This window comes from Pan troglodytes, chromosome 2 (genome assembly GCF_028858775.2).
Source record: "Pan troglodytes isolate AG18354 chromosome 2, NHGRI_mPanTro3-v2.0_pri, whole genome shotgun sequence".
NCBI classification, from domain to species: domain Eukaryota; kingdom Metazoa; phylum Chordata; class Mammalia; order Primates; family Hominidae; genus Pan; species Pan troglodytes.
Window position 1 is genome coordinate 110658309 of NC_086015.1, and position 19586 is coordinate 110677894.

General features: G+C 43.1%; 2 long non-coding RNA genes and 1 pseudogene across 2 annotated transcripts in view; 1 reads left to right on the top strand and 2 right to left on the bottom strand.

The window, feature by feature from the left end:
• LOC134809463 (uncharacterized) overlaps positions 1–16689 on the top strand; it is an 88104-nt gene extending 71415 nt beyond the window's left edge. Inside the window, exon 4 of the long non-coding RNA XR_010155289.1 lies at positions 13193–16689. This is a non-coding gene — a long non-coding RNA (uncharacterized LOC134809463). The remainder of the gene's footprint in view (positions 1–13192) is intronic.
• Positions 1–19586, bottom strand: part of LOC101057909 (uncharacterized) — a 169622-nt gene that overhangs the window by 61497 nt on the left and 88539 nt on the right. The window contains exon 5 of the long non-coding RNA XR_010155287.1: positions 18084–18177. This is a non-coding gene — a long non-coding RNA (uncharacterized LOC101057909). The remainder of the gene's footprint in view (positions 1–18083; positions 18178–19586) is intronic.
• LOC129143636 (citrate synthase, mitochondrial-like) lies at positions 7757–15724 on the bottom strand (annotated as a pseudogene).

The following is a 19586-nucleotide window of genomic DNA, read 5'->3' on the forward strand; positions in this document are numbered from 1 at the left end:
TTGTTTTTATTTCTGTGGGGTCAATAGACATATTCCCTTTATCATTTCTAATTGTGTTTATTTGGATCTTTCCTTTTTAATTAGTCTAGCTAGTGGCCTATTTTATTAATTAAAAACTCATGGATTCATTGATCTTTTGAATGGTTTTTCATGTCTCAATTTCCTTTGGTTCAGCTCTGAATTTTGTTATTTCTCATCTTCTGCTAGTTTTGGGGTTGATTTGTTCTGCTTCTCTAATTCTTTCTTTTTTTTTTTTTTTTTTTTTTTTTTTTTTAGATGGAGTCTCGCTCTGTTGCCAGGCTGGTGTGCAGTGGTGCAGTCTTGGCTCGCTGCAACCTCCGTGTCCCAGGTTCAAGTGATTCTCCTGCCTCAGCCTCCTGAGTAGCTGGGACTACAGGTGCATGCCACCACACCCAGCTAATTTTTGTATTTTTAGTAGAGATGGGTTTTCACCATGTTGTCCAGAATGGTCTCTAACTCTTGACCTCGTGATCCGCCTGCCTCAGCCTCCCAAAGTGCTGGGTGCTTTTCTAATTCTTTCAGCTGTGAAGTCAGGTTGTTAATTTGAGATCTTTCTAACTTTTTGACATAGAGGTTTAGTGCTGTGAATTTCTCTTTTAACACTACCTTGGCTGTGTTCCAGAGATTCTGGTATGTTTTATCTTTGTTCTCATTCGTTTCCAAGAACTTCCTGATTTCTGCCTTAATTTTATTATTTATTCAAAAGTCATTCAGGAATATGTTTGATTTCCATGTAATTGCATGGTTTTGAGTGATTTTTTAGTTTTGAGTTCAATTTTTATTGTGCTGTGGACCGAGAATGTGTTTGGTATGATTTCACTTCTTTTGCATTTGCTGAGGATTGTTTTATATCCAATTATATGGTTGATTTTAGAGTATGTGCCATGTGGTAATGAGAAGAATGTATATCTGTTTTTGTTGGGGGTGGAGGTGAAGAGTTCTGTAGAGGTCTATCAGATCCATTTGGTCCAATGTTGAGTTTAGGTCCTGAATATCTTTGTTAATTTCCTGCCTTGATGACCTGTCCAGCATTTTCAATGGAGTGTTAAAATCTCCCATTATTGTGTGGGAGTCTGTTTCTTTGTAGGTCTCTAAAAACTAGCTTTATGAATCTGGGTGCTCTCATGTTGGGTGCATATATATTTAAAACAGTTAGGTCTTGTTGAATTGAACTCTTAACGATTATGTAATGTCCTTCTTCATCTTTTTTGATTTTTGTTGGTTTAAAGTCTGTTTTGTCTGAAATTAGGATTGCAACCTCTGCTTTTTTTCTGATTTCCAGTTGCTTGGTAGATTTTCCTCCGTCCCTTTATTTTGAGTCTATGCTTGTCATCACATGTGAGATGGGTCTCTTAAAGACAGCACACCACTGGGTCTTGCTTTTATATCCAGCTTTCCACTTTGTGCCTTTTAAGTGGGGCATTTAGCTCACTTATATTCAAGGTTAGTATTTATACGTGTGGATTTTATCCTGTCATTGCGTTGTTAGCTGGTTATTATGCTGGCTTGTTTGTGTGGTTGCTATATAGTGTCACTGGTCTGTGTATTTAAGTGTAGTTTTGTATTAGCTGGTAGCAGTCTTTTCTTTCTATATTTAGTGCTCCTTTCAAGATCTCTTATAAGGGAAGCCTAGTGATAATGAACTCCCTCAACATTTGCTTATCTGAAAAGGATCTTATTTCTCTTTCACTTAGGAAGCTGAGTCTGGCTGGATATGAAATTCATGGTTGAACGTTTTTTGTCTTTAAGAATATTGAATACAGGCCTCTCATCTTTTCTGGCTTGTAGGGTTTCAGCTGAGAGGCCCACTTTTAGCCTGAAGGGGTTCACTTTGTAGGTGACCTGCCCTTTCTCTCTAGCTGCCTTTAACATTCTTTCTTTCATTTCAACCTCGGAAAATCTGATGACTATGTGTCTTGGGGATGATCTTCTTATGTAGAATCTTGCAGAGGTTCTCTGTATTTCCTGACTTTCACTTCTCCAGCTTCTCTAGCAAGGTTGGGAAAGTTTTCACGGACAATATCCTGAAATATGTTTCCCAAGTTGTTTGCTTTCTCCTTATCCCTTTCAGGGAGGCGAATGATTCATAGATTTGGCCTCTTTACATAATCCCATACTTCTCAGAGGTTTTGCTCATTTCTTTTCATTATTTTTTCTTTATTTTTGTCTGACTCTCTTATTTCAGAGAGCCAGCCTTCAGGTTCTGAGATTCTTTCCTCAGCTTGGTTTATTCTGCTGTTAATACTTGTGATTGCATTGTGAAAATCCTGTATTGTGTTATTCAGCTCCATCAGACCCATTAGGTTCCTTTTCATACCAGCTATTTCATCTTTCAGTTCCTGTATAATTTTATTGTGATTCTTAATTTCTTTGGGTTGGGTTTTTTCATTCTCCTGAATCTCAATTATCTTCATTCCTATTCATATTCTGAATTCTATTTCTGTCACTTGAGCCAGGTCAGCCTGGTTAAGAACCCTTGTTGGAGAACTGGTGCAGTTCTCCAACTTTGGAGTTTGGAGGACATATGACACTCTGGCCATTTGAGTTACTGGAGTTCTTGTGTTGGTTCTTTCTCATCTCTGGGTGTGAGTGTTCCTTTAACTGCAGTATAGATTGAGTACAGTCAATAAACTTCTTGCTGGACGTTTTCACAGGGCCAAGGCTTTATGCAGGGTCTTTATTTGCAGCAGACTTCTTGTGTCTGGTTTCACAAGAGGGTATGTTAGCAAGGTATTTTTGGTGTTGAAGCTTTGGGGTGTTATTCAGTAGGTGGTGCTTAGGCGTATTGGTCACTTGGTAGGCTCTTGCTTGGTCACGTGGCTCCCCTATATTTCCTCACAGTTGCAGCCATGCTCACTCTCAATGCTCTGAAAGTGTGGGCTCCTCTACCACTTGAATGCTGGCTGTAGATTGATGCTTCGCACTTTTGGGCTGCCCACCATAGCTCTGGGGCAATCTCAGGGTTTATTTTCCTTCCCCAACTTGCAGGCAGTAGAGGAAGGAAACTAAGTAGTCATTGTGGTCAAGGGTCTTTTGCTTGTCTCCTGGAGGCTCCACTCCCGAGGGATGCAGTTCGGCAATCACTCAGTGCAATCATCCCAGGATGGAGGATCTGTGCTGTGGGTCCAAGCTGGGGTTCCCTGTCTGGTGACAAGTAGGGTGGGGGGGGTGTGTGGGACGCACGGGAGATGAGCTGGCCTTCTCTCCTTGGGTTGACAGCAGTTTGGTTTGTTGGAGGTGTGGATAAAGCACTTAGGGTCTTTGCTCCTTTGTTAGTCTGAGGGTGGCAAGGGCAGTTCCACTGCAGAGGCAGTGGCAGAGAGGTGGTTGCCCCTGGGGGCTCCACCTCTAAGAAACGCAGAGCCACTATTATTGGGAGGTGTTCAGCCAGTGGGGTAGGGTGGCGGCACTGCTGCTGTGAGCTTGGAATTCTGCTTGTTGGGGAGCAGGGGGTTGAAGGCTTACAGGGAGGAGAGGTTGGTGTCCTTTCCATCTGGTGGCTGTGGGGTACTGTAAGTTCACGTATACTCTTTGTTTCTTCCCCAGGCCAAGGGCAGGAGGGATAGAATTGTTACTGTGGCAGTGGCAGAGGGGCTGTTGTATGCCTCTGGGAGGCTCTCCCTGGGGAAACTCTGGGCCACTACCAGTGGGTATGTTCAGCTGTGGGTGGAGCAACTGTTCTGCATTCATGAGCCAGGGCTCCTGCCTGGTGAAGAGTGAGGGTGGTGGTTCCCAGGGAAGAGGGGTCTGGACTTCCCTCCATATGGCGGCTGCGGTGTGCTGGAGGTGCCAGTGTAATGACTAGGCCCTTTGTTCCTTCCCAGTCCAAGGGCTGTAAAGGCTGAGCCACTGCACCTGTAGTGGTGGAGGGGTTGTGGGTTGACTCTGTGATTTCCTCCTTGAAGAAATGCTGGGCTGTCTTTGATTGTGGTGATCAGGCAAGGGTTGGGTGGTTGTGCTGGAGTCCCACGTCAGGCGGCCCTGCCTAATGAGGAGAAGTGAGGACCAGGAACTGCGTGGAGAACAGTCTGGCCACTTTTCTGTAAGGGGATTGCTCTTTGTTGGGGGTCCAGACGAGTCCCCAGTCCCCACAGACTCTCCCGAGCCTGGAGACAGCAAGGGCAAGGGCTGCAAGACAGTGAAGATGGCAACACTCCCTTGTCCCCCGCCACTGTGCGGTCTGTCGAGGCAGTTGCAGAGCTGCTACTGGCTTAATAGCCCCAGCAGGGTGTGGGTAGAGGTCCAGGCCTGGAGGACCTGCACGGTGAGGAGATATGGGAACAGGCCCCCATGTAACAGTCTGGCCACTTTTCCGTAGGGCTGCTACTGGCGGTTTGCTTTAGTCCCTAGTCACCTTGGATTTTCCAGTGCCTGAAGGTATCAACAGTGGAGGGTGCAAAACAGCAAAGATGGTGGCCTGCCCCTCCCTCCGAAAGCCCTGTGCTGGGGAGGTATGGACCTGTTGTCCACCCCAAGGCACCTGTAGAAGGTGGCTGGAGACCCTAGTCGGGAGGTCCCGCCCAGTCAGGAGGAATGGAATCAGGGACCTGCTCAAAACAGTAGTCTGGCCAAGTTTTCACAGAGTAGCTGTGCTGTACTGAGGATCTAAAAAATCTTATGTTAGAGATTTATACTTTAATATGAGAATAAAGAAGTATTATGAGATGCTTCCCAATCTGTGTTTTCATTTATTAGTATTCTCTGTGATATGCCAAGTGATAGTTTACAAAATGTGGCACCTATAAATATACTTTAATTACTCATTCAGTTCAATCACTTAGTCAACAAATACTTATTGAGTAAATACTGAGCTGTTCTAAATTCTGGGGATATCAATGTATGAGATAGACAAGGTCTCTCTTCTCTTGGAGCTTATTCTAATTATTATCTTAAAAGAAACAGATAAAAGTAGAAATGGGTTGTACTGGATGGCATAGTGCACTGTTCAGATACCTCTGTCAGGACAAAGGCAGTCACTTGTGAGCTTCTGGGAGTGCTGGCTACTGTTATCTCATAGGTACATCTCTCTTCTGGAATTGCTTTCTGTCAAAGGAATCTACTTCATCCAAGGTTAAAAGCTTTCTCCTAGGGTAGCCTGTGCCCAATGACTGTTTAACGTGAAGTATGAAGATGTGTTCCTCTTGCATCAATTTATAGACAATTTTGAAAAGCTGTTTTAGCTCCAGAGAGCCCCAAAGGATTACCTACGACTTCTGTTATAATTTTATCACTGTAGGATTTTTGTCCCTGTTCAATTGTTTCCTGTACTTAAAGGTGTTGTTTCTGGGGAAGCTCCCCAATAAACATCATACACACAAATCTCCAACACAGATCTGATTCTGGGAAACTCAACCTAAGCTGGTGGGTACTAGGAAGTAGATTCTAAACAAAACTTTTGAGCTGAATCACCTGTTAAAATGTGAAAAAAGCTAAGGTCAGTGCAAGAATTTAATTATAAGTGTAGTGGAGCCTCAGAGAAGGTTGAACTGTTAATCCCAGCAGCTCTGAAACATTAGTAAAAAGGCTTCATTTAAAAAGTGGGACCCTTGGATTAGGATGGGGACATCTGGGTCAATAACATTTGAAAACCTGTATACCCAAATATAGCTAAACCCTACGGGCCAGCAAACGTGTCTCACTCCTCCCTGTTAAAGGCTAGCCTGCCCCTCTAGCTTGTATCTGATGCAATGATCTATTCTTGAAGAACAACACATCGCACCCTCAGGGTCTACCCTCACCTACCTCCTAGCCACTAGACCCCTAGTTAGGGTCAAATCTTAGGATAACCTGAAAATGATCTGGGTCTACTAGGGAAGGGAAAGGAACTGTACACTGTAAGTGTAAAGGGTTACCCAGCATGAACTGGCACGAGCCAGGAGAGTATATATAGAACAGGAATGTGATAGCTGGTTTAAGGGATGAAACATAAAAATGAACAAGAGAGTTTTTTTAATACAGGAGTACCTTCCTACAATACAGAATTTAACACCCTCACAAAGACCAAAGGAGATGCTACTAATATCTGCTAGGATAGCTCTTGGAAGCTGGAGGAAATCAACGGCCCACACTACATGCAGTATAAATGCCAGATCTTTTGGGGAGGACAGTGGAGAAAGAAATCAAAAGGCTCAGAGAAGACAGCACGCAAGAGTGAATATACTTCTCAAGGCCTAACAACTCAACAGCCAACTCTGTTCTATGGGAGGACCCAGAGAACACTCCATTTACCAAAGAAATGAGAAATGTGCTGGTGAGAAGGGCATCAGCATCATTGAAAAGCTCAGTTATGGTTCTTCTCCTTGAGTCATGGCTAAAGGCAAGAGATGCTATTAGAAAACCGGGCCCTGAGTGTCAATGGAGATGATATAATCATGAAATAACAGGGTCCAGATGGTAGCATTTCAATGACAGGAGCAAGGTGGGAATAGTTGTTGAAATGAATAGCAAAGTTGGAAGGACAGCCAAGAGGCCTGATTTGCAGGGCTCTATGGAGATGCCATAAAAAACATGGTATTTAAAGGTGCAGGATAAATGAGCAACCAACAAGACATTGCTATATATAATTATTGACATATATATATATAATCAAAGATGATCAAGAGTGCATTAGCAGAAAAATGGGGTCAGTCACTCCAACAAAAACTCACAATCCTTTCTCTTGTTTCCAGATCTGATCTAATTCTTAGACCTGAAGCCTATTGATTGAAAGATAAGTTGGGTCCCTATTAAGTAGGATCACAGCAAATATCTGCCATAATGACCCAACCACAACAGTAAAGATTTTAGGGGCCAAGTCTGAGGAGGAAGAATCTAAGGAGTAAAGTTTGAGGTGCACCAGAACATCCATTTAAAAGCAAAGGACACATTACTGCATCTCACCACTTCCAGCACTAGGAAGGAAGCAGAGAGCTTGCTAGGTGTCTCTGGGTTCTGGAGCAGCATTTTCCACAGTTGGAAATATAGCTCTAACCCATTCACCAGGCAAAGAGGAAGGCTCCCAGCTTTGAGTGTGACTTACAGTGGGAAAGCATCTGCAGCAGGTCCAGACTGCTGTGCAATCAGACTGGCGTCTTGGGCCATATGATCCAGCAGAGTCTAGGTTACTAAAGGTATCTGTGCTGTGAAAAGATAATATGTGGAGTTTAGGGAAGCCACGGTAGAAGAATCATAACATAGAGCTCCTACAGTTTGCAGCAAGACCATGCCATCTGCAGCAAACAAGTATACACCATTTGAGAAACATGTTGGTGTTTCCTGGTTTACTAGGGCTACTGAACCCTGGTAGTGAAAAGGCTTCCGACCATAGGACATCAAGTGACCGTGGGTGAGAGCTGACCATCATGAGGTGCATCCTGTCAGATTCGTCACATCATGAGATAAGGTGGCACAGCTGCAGTTCACTGTGGGGTGAGAATAGGATCAGTTATAATCAGTTGTGAGCAGGGCCAGAGGGCATTAAAAAATACACTGTACCAGTGTACTGCCCAGATTTCCACATCATTTACCACTATTGCATTAACAACACTTTCCCAGTTCACACCTGTGCCACCTCATAAGTGGAGGTGATCCCTTATGACCAACAATAAAGGGGAAAAACAGCATTGCTTCACTGATGGAGGTGTCGTAAGTGCATGCAAGCTGAAAATGGACTGCTGCTATACCAGAGTCCACTCAAGGGTGAGCCAGGGTGTTAGTTCCCTAGGGTTTCCATAATAAACATCATGAGCCAAGGGGCTTAAAACAACAGAAATTTATTCTCTCACATTTCTGGAAGCTGGAAGTCCTAACTTAAGATGTTGCAGGGCCATGATCTCTCCAAGGGCTCTAGGGAAGAATGCTTCCTTGCCACTTCTAGCTTCCGGTAGTTGTTGGCAATTCTTGGCCTTCCTTGGCTTGTGGCTGCATAACTCCAATCTCTGCCTCCACCACATGGCCTTATTTCCCTTTGTCTGTGTCTCTAAAATTTCTATTTATAAGAAGCTTTGACACTGGAATTAGGGCTACTGTTATCCAGTATGAACTCATATAAATAATTATATCTGCAAAGGCCCTATTTCCAAATAAGATCACATTCTTAGGTACCAAGGGTAAGGATTTCAACATGTCATTGAGGGGACACATTTCAACCCACAGTGCCTTGAAAGACAGAAGTGGGAGAAAAATCCTCCCACTGGGGATAGCTTTAAACAGTGCACTTGGTCATCTACCTAGGGTGTAGAAGGAGAAGTGGCTTAAGCCAGGAATATACAGAAACTCATATGCAAGGTGAATGATTTGACTAGTTGGACAGGGGTCTGGAAGATCAGAGACAAAAACATACGGGGAAAAGACATGTGAATGGAGCATGGTAGTGGCTCAAAGAGGGTTACAAAGACTCAGCCCCTTCGTCTCATTTTAGCAACAATTTTAAATGGCCATCCTCGTTGCAAATTATAGATATAAAAGAGGATTTGGAGAGAAGAGGACTGATTTGGGATGTTATAGGAGTTCTAGGAGTTCTAGGAGTTCAGCATATAGGGCTCGCTAGCACCCAGCACCTGAATGAGTGCTAGGCATGGTATAAGTACTCAATAAATGTAAAGGTTGAATAAATGACTGCTAAGTTTTGGCTCCTGCTACTGACTACATTGTGGTGCCATTTACTGAACTGGGGAAGATTGAGGGAGAAATTGCTTTGGTGAAGTGACAGAGCAATCAAGACAGTTTTTCCCATGCTGAAGCTTTCTTTCTGCAGGCTTTCTCTTGTGCCTCAAGAGCTGCTGGCCACAAGCATGAACAAACTAAAATATTGGGGATACACCCCTCAACCCATGGAAGGGGTATGAGATAGCTGGTGGATGAATGCCTCCGCCTCTCCCTCCCTACTGGTGGAATAATTCTGAGGCATGGTTCAACTTTCTCAGAGAATCTCCAGTGAGAACGAGCTCCATTTGAACACAGTGGTGGCCAGCTTAATAAAGCCTTTACTGGCTTTCTTCATTACCCCACCTCTCTTTCACTCACTTCCTCACTTGCGTTCCCTGAAATCCCCTTCCAAATAAATGCTCGCCTTGGGCTTTTAGAGGATATACAAACTAAGGCAAACAATAATGATGAGAATGTCAGGCCTTGGGTCTACAGATCATCTTTGTCTAAAGTTGTCTCCCTTGTCTCTCCATCCAAGTTCTTAACATTCTTTAAAACTCAGTTCAAATCTCACTCTTCATGTATCACCTCTAATCTCAAGTGGCCCCTTAGTGCTAAGTAGCAATTGTAATTTCTCTAAGCCATTTTTTTGCCTGCTCCTAGACAACTATTTCATATCTTTACCTCTTTCTCAAAACTTCAGAACTCTATTTAGCCACAAGTTTGGATTGTTATTACTATTTGTTTGTGACGAGAGTCCATTTTGGCTGGAACTGGTTTGAACTGCAACACCATGTTCCTTATCCTCAATTTCTGTTGTTGAATTTACTTCCCCTGTAAATGAGAATTAAGTGGAAATGAGAATTAATCCAAATAGAATTCCTATACCCTCCCAACATAACATCTGCCCGCTTCCTACATCTGGACCCAAAACCCTGCTCTCTCCCCACAACCCCATTAATATAAAAGAACTGTCTGTGCTTCTATGCAAAGCCATCTACTTCCCTTGGGCCCTGTACCCCATCCTTTCTCTATTATTCAGGACATCACTCTAGCAATTGTCCCTTTTGTTTCTCCATCATCAAATTTTCCTTCTATACTACATAATTCCCTCTAAATAATAACATTTTTATTTCTCACATTTCAAAAACAAAACAAAAAATGATCACATGACCCCATTTTTCCCTCCAGTCACCACTCATTCGTCTGTTTCCCTTTCTTCAAAACTCTTTGAGAGTTGTATGCGTTTTTTATCTTTCATTACCTCTCCCTTCATTCTAAATTGTTTGCACTTCAGAGAAGTTTTTATTTTCACTGTTAAACCAAAGCAGTTCCTACCAAGAACACATACAACCTTTATGAAGCTAAATTCAATGGTTGATCCTCAGTCCTCAACTGCTGGGCCACATGACATGATTAACACTTTCTTCTGGACACATTTTTCTCACGTGGCCTCTGGATCATCTCTCCTCATTCACATTTCTAGTTCTCTTTTGTTTGTTCCTCCCAATGTCTCTGATCTCTAAGTAGAGTGTCTTATACTCTAACTTTGTTCTTCTCTTTATATATCTGTTCCCTACCTTCTCTTTTCTTCTTTCCCCATTTTTCTCCTATCTGTCCCATCTTATCTGCTTTTGTGATCTTAAATGCTTTCTTTATGGAGATGAGACTCCCAAATTTGGATCTACAATCTGGATCTCCTTCCTCAATTCCAGAATCATACATCCAACTGTTTAAATGTCATCCTCCCACTTGCTTTCAAATGACTTCACATTTATTAAAGTCCAACCATGAACTTCTGATTTACACTAAAGGCCTGCTCCTCCTCTTTTCTACCTCAATAAATTTCAACCAACCCATTAGCAAATGCCATCAGCTCTACCTTCAAAAAATATATAAAAACAACCACCACAGTGTGTGCCTCCTCCTCACCACTTCCGCTGCTATGTCTATACTTTCACCCACCACTGGATATTTGCATTGACTTTTTATAGGTCTCACTGCCTCTGCCCTTCACTCCTGGCAGCCTATACTCAATGCATCCAGGGCCAACATCATGGGCATGTGACCCGTGCAGTCACACAGAGTCCCTCACTCACAAAGACCCAGTGCTCGGTTTAATGCTGTGCTGTTGCCATCTTGAAATTCTTGATAATTTTTGAACAAATAGCCTCACACTTTCATTTCTCACCAGGTCCTTCAAACTGTAGCCAGTCCTGAATGCACCCAACTAGGCCTTTTAAATCATAAACCAGATCATATCACGTCTCTGTTCAAGACACTACAAAGGCTTCCTACCTCATTCAGAATGAAAGGCAAAAGCCCTACAATGACCTCCAGGGACACATGTGACACCCCTCCCCACCCCTCACCTCTCTGATCTCATCTTCTATCATTCTGCCTTTTGCACATTCCTTGATGTTTCTCAAAGACACTAAGAACACTTTCAACCTTAGGGCCCTTGCATAGCTTTTTCTTCTGACTGCTGCACTCTTACTTGAACATTGCATGACTTGCTCTCGTGTTTTCTTCAAGCCAAATTATAAGTGAGGCCTTCTCAGATTATTCTAAATAAAATAGAAATCAACATCAACCCCTTGACACTGGTGCTTTCTACCCACTTTATCCTGCTTTATTTATTTATTTATTTATTTATTTATTTATGACAGGGTCTCACTCTCACCCAGGCTGGAGTACAGTGGTGTGATCATGGCTCGCTGCAGTCTCAAACTCCTGGGCTCAAACAATCCTCCCACCTCAGCTTCCCAAGTAGCTGGGACTATAGGCATGTGCCACCACACCTGGCTAGGTTTGTTGTTGTTGTTGAGGCAGGGTCTCACTATGTTGCCCAGGCTGATCTCAAACTCCTGAGCTCAGGCAATCCTCCCACCTCAGCCTCCGAAAGTGCTGGGATCACAGGCATGAACCACTCACTCACATGCCCAGCTCACCTGTTTTATTTTTTACCTTATACCTATCACAAGCTGACATTCATTCTTACTTAATTACTTATATATAGCCTGTATGCCTCTCCAAATCTAAAATGTAAGCTTCCCAACCTCAGGGATATTGCACTGTTCTTTGTGATATTTCTCTCACCCGAGGCACTGCATACCACATAGTATTTGTTGAACGACTGACTGACTGACTGACTGACTGACTGACTGACTGAATGAATGCACATATCACATTGAGAGGCAGGCAGCATTGCTTCCATGCCCATGTTGTGTATACACTTCAGGTAAGCTAATGGCAGTGAAGCTGATGTCACTTCTCAAGTATCTTGAAAGTGTCAGAGAGAAAGTGTTTCAAAAGAGCAAAGAAGTGACTCTAGTCCAAATGAAGTCACAGCCATTCATGTGACAATTGCCTTCTATTTCTTTGAGAGCCACTGTACTGCTGCCTCATGGAAATCTTTAACTTTTCTACTGTTACTTAATGTTTTTATACATTGAAATATGATTTCCCCAACCCTAAGTTACTCCCTGTAGATAGAAAATTCTCCCTTATGACCCAGAAGAGCACACTACCTCAGAGAGGGAAGACTCACTCTGTCAATGTGGGATGATTAGTTGGTTGTCAACACCACAAGACTCTCCTCATCTGATAGATGTAGACGTACCAGAGTTTCAAACTTTCAGAGGAAGAGCCAGAAATGTTCATCGAGAATACACTTGTGCTGTTTAGTTAAAGCTCTCTGCAATGGATGCATCACTGGTGCTCTGCTCAGTTCCTCTTTACCTGCTTCTGCACTCATGCTGTGATGGGAACTGTGAGTACTGATGGATGCCCCTTTCTCCTGAGAATTGCTCTTGGCCAATGCTAGCACAGGAAGCTCTACCTCTTTGCTTTCCCACCAAACCCTGGGACAAGGACTAATCGACCCAGGGGTTAAAGGGTAACCCCATGCCTTGGAATGGTATTAACCCTGTGGTGCAATTTGTGCTCCAGAGCTTCCTCATGGGTGAGACAGAAGCACGTGTCCCGTTGTGTCCACAACTACACTCAGCCTTTTTTGCTCATTCAATCCTCATTTTGGGCTATGTCTTCAGAAACTAAACCGAAGGCACTATCCAAAGATTACTTGTGTATTTCTTATAGACGCCCCCACTCCACCCCCACACACATACATTCCTTAAATAGGTTCCTATGACCTACCAGTTGAAGCCCAGGCTTCTTATCTGGACATTAAGTCTTTGCATGGTCAGTCGGGTCTCTGTCTTTCAAGATTTATTTTTCACTACCATACATCATATTAACCTACTCAGGGCTGCCTACTTTACATTCTCTCCCAGCCCTGCACATTCCTTGGAAAGGCCTCCCCTGCCTCGCCTGAATGATGAACACTCTATTCCTTATTCAAGACTCTAACATCACTTCCCCTGTGAAGGCTCCTCAGATTCCTCTAGGCTCAGTAGGTGCCACTCCTCAGTCCCCTACAGCATATGGTGTCAATGACAACAGTGATATGCTTGTCTGATTCCTCCACTTAACTATGAATTTTTTGTTGTTGTTAATAAAAATGTTTATTTTGCATTTTATACAGAACCGCCTGAAGTCTGCATCATGACTTGATGGTTACCCAGGGGTTTATGTGTGTCCAACTGAACACCATGGTTCTGGGATTGAGGATCCGCACAAACACAGGCAGGAGTTTGGAGGGAAGAAGGGGGCACAGCAGGAGTGTATCTCAAGCCCACCTCAAAGGCAGCAGAGCATTCCAAGTTGCTGAAAACCTGTGCAAATGGGGCCTCTAAAACAAACATTGTACTGTGAGCTCTCGGGGAAGGGGCAGGAAAAGGATGTTGATAATTAAGGGGGCATTTTCTTGAGGCGGCAGATGAGGAGGGAGGCTTACCATTTTGAATCCCCTCAGCCCCAGGACATGATAATCAGAGGAGATCATGTCCAATCTTGAATCAATTCCCTGTTCAAAAAGAGGTGCTAATACCCCAGGGACCAGACTCTGAAAATACCATGAAAATACTCTGAAAATACCATGCTGGTCATTCCTGAGTCCCTGTTCTATGCCCTACAACATATTAGAAGGGCAAGGGAAGGTCAGAGGGTAGTGGCTTGTGTTCTGTGGAAGTAAAACACCTTAGCTCATATTAAGCACTGATAAAACCCAAAGACTGGGACCACAGATCTGTTGAGAGGTCGCTAGTAGGGACCAAGAGTGGGAGGTCTGGAACATCCTCAGCTTGAGATGCAGTAGGTGTGGAAAGTCTGGGAGGAGGTAAATATTAAAGTAATGGGAAACAGAACACTCCCAAGCCTTAATTTTAATTGGATAGTTTAAAAAATTGAAATAGAATCTGACATTGGGTGCCAGTCACCACAAATGCCATGCCTTTATGGTCACTTGGTATCATAAAAAATTTGCCAAAGCATGCCTGTCTGGCTAATCAAAAGGTCTTGCTAGGAGGTGTTTGTGTGCATGACAGAGTGCCAAGGGGCTTGGTACCACTGACTATCCAACGTGATTCCTATGGAAACAGAAGCGGCAGAGTCTTGGTTAGCTGGCTTGTTGAGGTTTGGCAGAGAAGAAGCGAAAGCTCCAAAGTGACTGCAGATTCTCTGCAACTGGCTTTGACCCAGAGAAAGAGGAGCCACATTCTCACTCTAAAGATAGACAGGGACCAAACCTAACCCATAGCACATGCATTAGTTCTGGTCATCCTACAGTTGATGGGCAACTAACACTGGGCAGGGGAAGGGAGCTGGTTAGGGAAGAAGGGCTCATTTTTCATTTTTTAAAGTCTTAATTAATATTCTAACCTCAAACAGATTATCAGTGCCTCAGATACAATTTAATCTTAAGTCTTTAAAAGGCCCCCTGAAACAAAAATATACATTTTTTTAAGGCTTCCTCACTTTCTGATAGTCAGTTTCCCCCAGTCTCCAGTTTTACCCTGACTTAGAGTCCACAAACTTCATCAGACCACCTGCGCTCATGGACGTGGGTCTTTCTAGAGGGAAGCCTCGGGCTCGGCTCCAGATGAGCTGTGCCAGTACACCCAATGCCCGTGATGCCCCAAACAGGACCGCGTAGCAATGTATCTCTGTCATGCTATAGTACCCACCGTGTGCATCTGCATTGGGCCCAGGATTCTCGGCCTTACCCTACTGTCAGAGGATATTGGGCACAATCTTGTATAGCTGAGCAACCAACTTAAACATGAGATCATTATGCGATGTTTCAGAGCAAACTCTCGCTGACAGGTACATTGTGGCTTAGTCTTCTTTAGTACTGCATGGCCATAGCCTGGAACAACCCATCTCGAGTTCAATGTAGTCTCGTAACTTCTCATCTGACACATCTTTGCCAACTTCCTTCTGTAGTTGTGTTAGCCAGACAAGCACTTCCTGATTTGCCAGTCCATGTAGAGGACCTGCCAGCCCATTCATGGCTGCTGCAAAGGACAGGGAAGGGTCTGAAAGGGTACTGCCTGCCAAATGGCTGGCATGAGCACTTATATTGCTGTGCTCATGGTCACTGTGGATGGTGAGCTACAGGTGCATGAGCTCAGTGAACTGAGCATCAGTATAGCCTAACATGTTGGTGAAACAGTGGGACCAGTCCAGCTTAGAGTCAGTGACCCCAATACCACTGCCCTCTCCACAGAGATTTTGGTAGACCTTTTCTGCAATACAAGGTAGCTTTGTGATTAGATACACATGGTCTTCATAAATCAACTCCCAGTACTTGGTTTGACTGGCACCCTCTGGATATGCTCGGGCAAAGTTGTTTAGGGCTGCCATGGCTGCAGTGGGCTCAGACATGGGTGTGGATTGGTGGGAAAGTTGTCCAGCATGGTGACCACATGGGAAGGCAGAGCTGCCTGCCCTCTTTGCCCACTCTCTTAAAAGCCAAGATACCTGTTCCTCTCTTGGAATCTGTCCAGTTACCAGCAGCCAAAATAAGCCCCTGGGTAGGGGTTTTCCCCACCCTTAGTCTTGGGTAGCAGTTTTTGGTATTCAGGGATACTGAAGCCTCGGAAACAGATACCCTCATCAGGATCAAGAACTGATGTTTATACACCAATCCCTTAATGCCTCTCATGCCGCCATACATTATGTCTGCAGTGATTTGGCCCACGACCTTCTTGCCATGTTGCTGCCTGAAAGTCTTAATTCTGGCCTGCTCCTTAACTATCAGGTCAGCCAATATGTCTTTCAAATTCTTGGAGGAAGCACTGGCATGCCAGGCAGCAAGAACAAGACAAGATGCACTGTTGCTTCCCAAGAGCCTGGCAGCCACCTGGGTAAAACCATGGTGAGTGAACTCTGCGATCTGGTGGAGAGGGAAGAAGGGGAGAGAGCTGTGGCAGAAACAGGAAACACCACTGTGGCACCAGAGGCCGCAATGGGTGGACAAGGTTGAAAGGAGGCAGCTGAGGAAACACGTAGATGAACCCGCAGCAGGTGCCCAGCCAGGGGTTCTCAGCAAGGCCCTGTGCACTGCCAACTATGAACTTATTAAGACTGACTTTCCAATAGTTCTTAGCAGTGTGTGGAGTAGAAGACTGAACAACGTATACCTTCAGAATGCACAGAGCCAATGCATTTTTGGATTACAAATAAATCAATTTAAGACCTATTGCTTCTGACAATGATTTGCAAATTGAGAAAATTCTGGAAAAATAGACATCCAACAAATTAATAGTGATTATACCAAATGACAGGGTTACAGGTGGGGATTTGTTTATTTGTATGTTCTTATTTGTTTCTTGTTTCTTATGTCAGCAAATTTTAAATAGAATATGCAAAATGATGATCCCAATAATAAAAAATATTGTGCTTATTCACAAGAGTTAAATAATGTTTATAGAAAGGAAAAGATGCAAATGTTTTTGGACAGATTAGGATTTAAACAAAAATGTTAAACACAGAATACAAAATATGTTTTTTCTCCTGTTGTCTAGCTTTTGTACAGTGAACACATGTTGCTTTTATAGTAAGAAATATACATTTTAAGTTTCAAAATTACTCAGATTTTGTAAACAATCTAAAAGAAAATAAATGTGTTTGGAAAATCCATTTCCGAGCTTACAGTAGTGTTGAATAGCCCAGCCAAACAACACATGACCTGAATCAAACACAAGTTTACTGGACTCACTCACTATTCCAGAAGGGTGACCACATTCTTTTGTGTTACTACATGTCATCAGTGCCTGTAAGAGACAAAGGTCTTTGAATGGTGTTAAGGTTTTTCGTTGGTTTTCTTGTATTCTTAACATTTTATGGTCAAGGTCCTTTGATGTGGGTTCATTCATAATATTTGTGATGAATGAAAATACATGAACACAGAAAGAAAAACAGGAATGAATTGAGAAAAATCACATCATTCCAGGTAGTCTGTCTCTCCGAAAAAAATCATCAAACTAAACCACATGATATGAAAATTCATTCCTGAATCCTCAGAACAAATAAACTTCTGGTTCTTTTTTCTTGGAGAGGAAAATAAGGAACGTGATGACAATATTTAAGATGAGATATCATTTTAGCTTTACATATTCTATATTGAGAAGTCTTTTCTTTATATATTAATTTGTCCAAACAACTTTCACCTTTTCCTCTCTGTAAAATATTATTTAGGCCAGGTGTGGTGGCTCACGCCTATAATCCCAGCACTTTGGGAGGGCAAGGAAGGTGGATCACTTCAGGTCAGGAGTTCGAGACTAGCCTGGCCAACATGGTGAAACCCCGTCTCTACTAAAAATATTTTTAAAAATTAGCTGGGCATGGTGGCACATGCCTGCAATCCCAGCTACTTGGGAGGCTGAGGCACAAAAATTGCTTGAACCCAGGGGGCAGAGGTTGCAGTAAGCCGAGATTGTGCCACTGCACTCCAGCCTGGGGGACAGAGCTAGACTCTGTCTCAAAAATAAATAAATAAATACATACATACATATTATTTAATTATCAGTTCACTATTTAAGGGATACAATACTGTGTTTTCATTTTTGGGATCATAATTTTATACATTGTTATTCAAGTTCACTAATAAGTTAGAGATTTTCTGCATGTTTTAAGGGATAATATGACAGGAAGGGTGAGCTACGTGTTTTGATTCCATAATTTTAAAAAATTTGTTTGGTAAGGCATAGTCAAATGAACTGTAATGACACCTTATTTCCGCAGTGCTTTTCATCTGAAGATCTCAAAACATCCAACATTTTGAACACATTATTAAACCATTCTGACTGTGACAAAAGTACTATATTTTAGAAATATTTAAATTTTTCCATTCTTCATCCTCCTTAGATTTGTTGATGCCTTTGGAATTTTCAAAGAAAATGTTGTTCATATTTAATAAAGAGGCAATTTGGAAAATATTTTACAATGTAACTTAGTTTCTACAGTAGCACACAAAGTATATGGGGGGATATTCTTAGCTCAACCAGTATAACAAAAAAAAGAATTAAAACTACCTGTAATCCCAGCACTTTGGGAGGCCAAGGCAGGAGGATTGCTTGAGGCCAGGAGTTTGAGACCACCCTGGGACAACATGGCAAGATCTCATCTCTACAAAAAAAGAAAAAATAATAAAATAAAAATTAACTGGGCGTGGTGGAACATACCTGTAGTCCTAGCTACTCAAGAGGCTGAGGTGGGAGGATTGGTTAAGCCCAGGAGTCTGAGGTTACAGTGAACTGTGATCATCAGGTCATTGGACTTCAACCTGGGTGGCAGAGAGAGACCCTGACTCTAAAATAAAAATAAAACTACCTGTAGTATTTTGAATATCTATTATGCACCAGGCCCTATGCCAGGCATGCTACATTTGATATCTTAAAACCTTGGCCGGGCGCGATGGCTCATGCCTGTAATCCCAGCACTTTGGGAGGCCGAGGCGGGTGGATCATGAGGTCAGGAGATCAAGACCATCCTGGCTAACACGGTGAAAACCCATCTCAACTAAAAATACAAAAAATTAGCCGGGCGTGGTAGCGGGCTCCTGTACTCCCAGCTACTCGGGAGGCTGAGGCAGGAGAATGGCGTAAACCTGGGAGGAGGAGCTTGCAGTGAGCCAAGATCGCACCAGTGCACTCCAGCCTGGGCGACAGAGCAAGACACCACCACAAAAAAACAAAACAAAACAAAACAAAACAAAAAACAAAAAAAAAACTCACAGAGTCCTTCCAGACAGATATAATTATTTTCATACCCTTTAACTACTTAAGAGCTCTAAACTGAAAAACCTGGATTGGAATCCAGCTTTCTCTAGTTACATTTTCTTTTAACACCCTGATTGCTCCACAGTTAGATGAATGTGGAGGGGAGAGTGGAAGAGGGTTTTATTCAAATTTTTCTTTGCCTCTTTCATTTATTAATCATTCCAACTATTGGTAATTTTTAAAAAAGTTAGATTCAGAAGCAAGAATCGAGAATACTGACAGATTCTTCATGACGGTTTGTCTTTATTTATTTATTTTTATTGAGACAGGGCCTCACTCTGTCACTCAAGTTGGAGTGCAGTAGTGCAATCACAGCTCACTGCAGCCTCAACCTCCTGGACTTGAGTGATCCTCCTGCCTAAGCCTCCTGAGGAGCTGAGACTACAGGTATGTACCACCACGCCTGGCTAATTTTTGTAGAGATGGGGTTTCACCATGTTGCCCAGGCTGGTCTTGAACTCTTGAGCTTAACTGATCCACCTGCTCCAGCCTCCCAGAATGCTGGGATTACAGGCATGAGCCACCTGGCCTGGCCAACAGTTTATATCTTTTTTTTTTTTTTTTTTTTGAGATAGAGTCTCACTCTGTTGCCCAGGCTGGAGTGCAATGGCACGATCTCGGCTCATTGCAACCTTCACCTCCTGGGATCAAGCAATTCTCCTGCCTCAGCCAGAGAGTAGCTAGGATTACAGGCGCGTGCCACCATGCCCGGCTAATTTTTGTATTTTTAGTAGAGACGGGGTTTCACCATGTTGG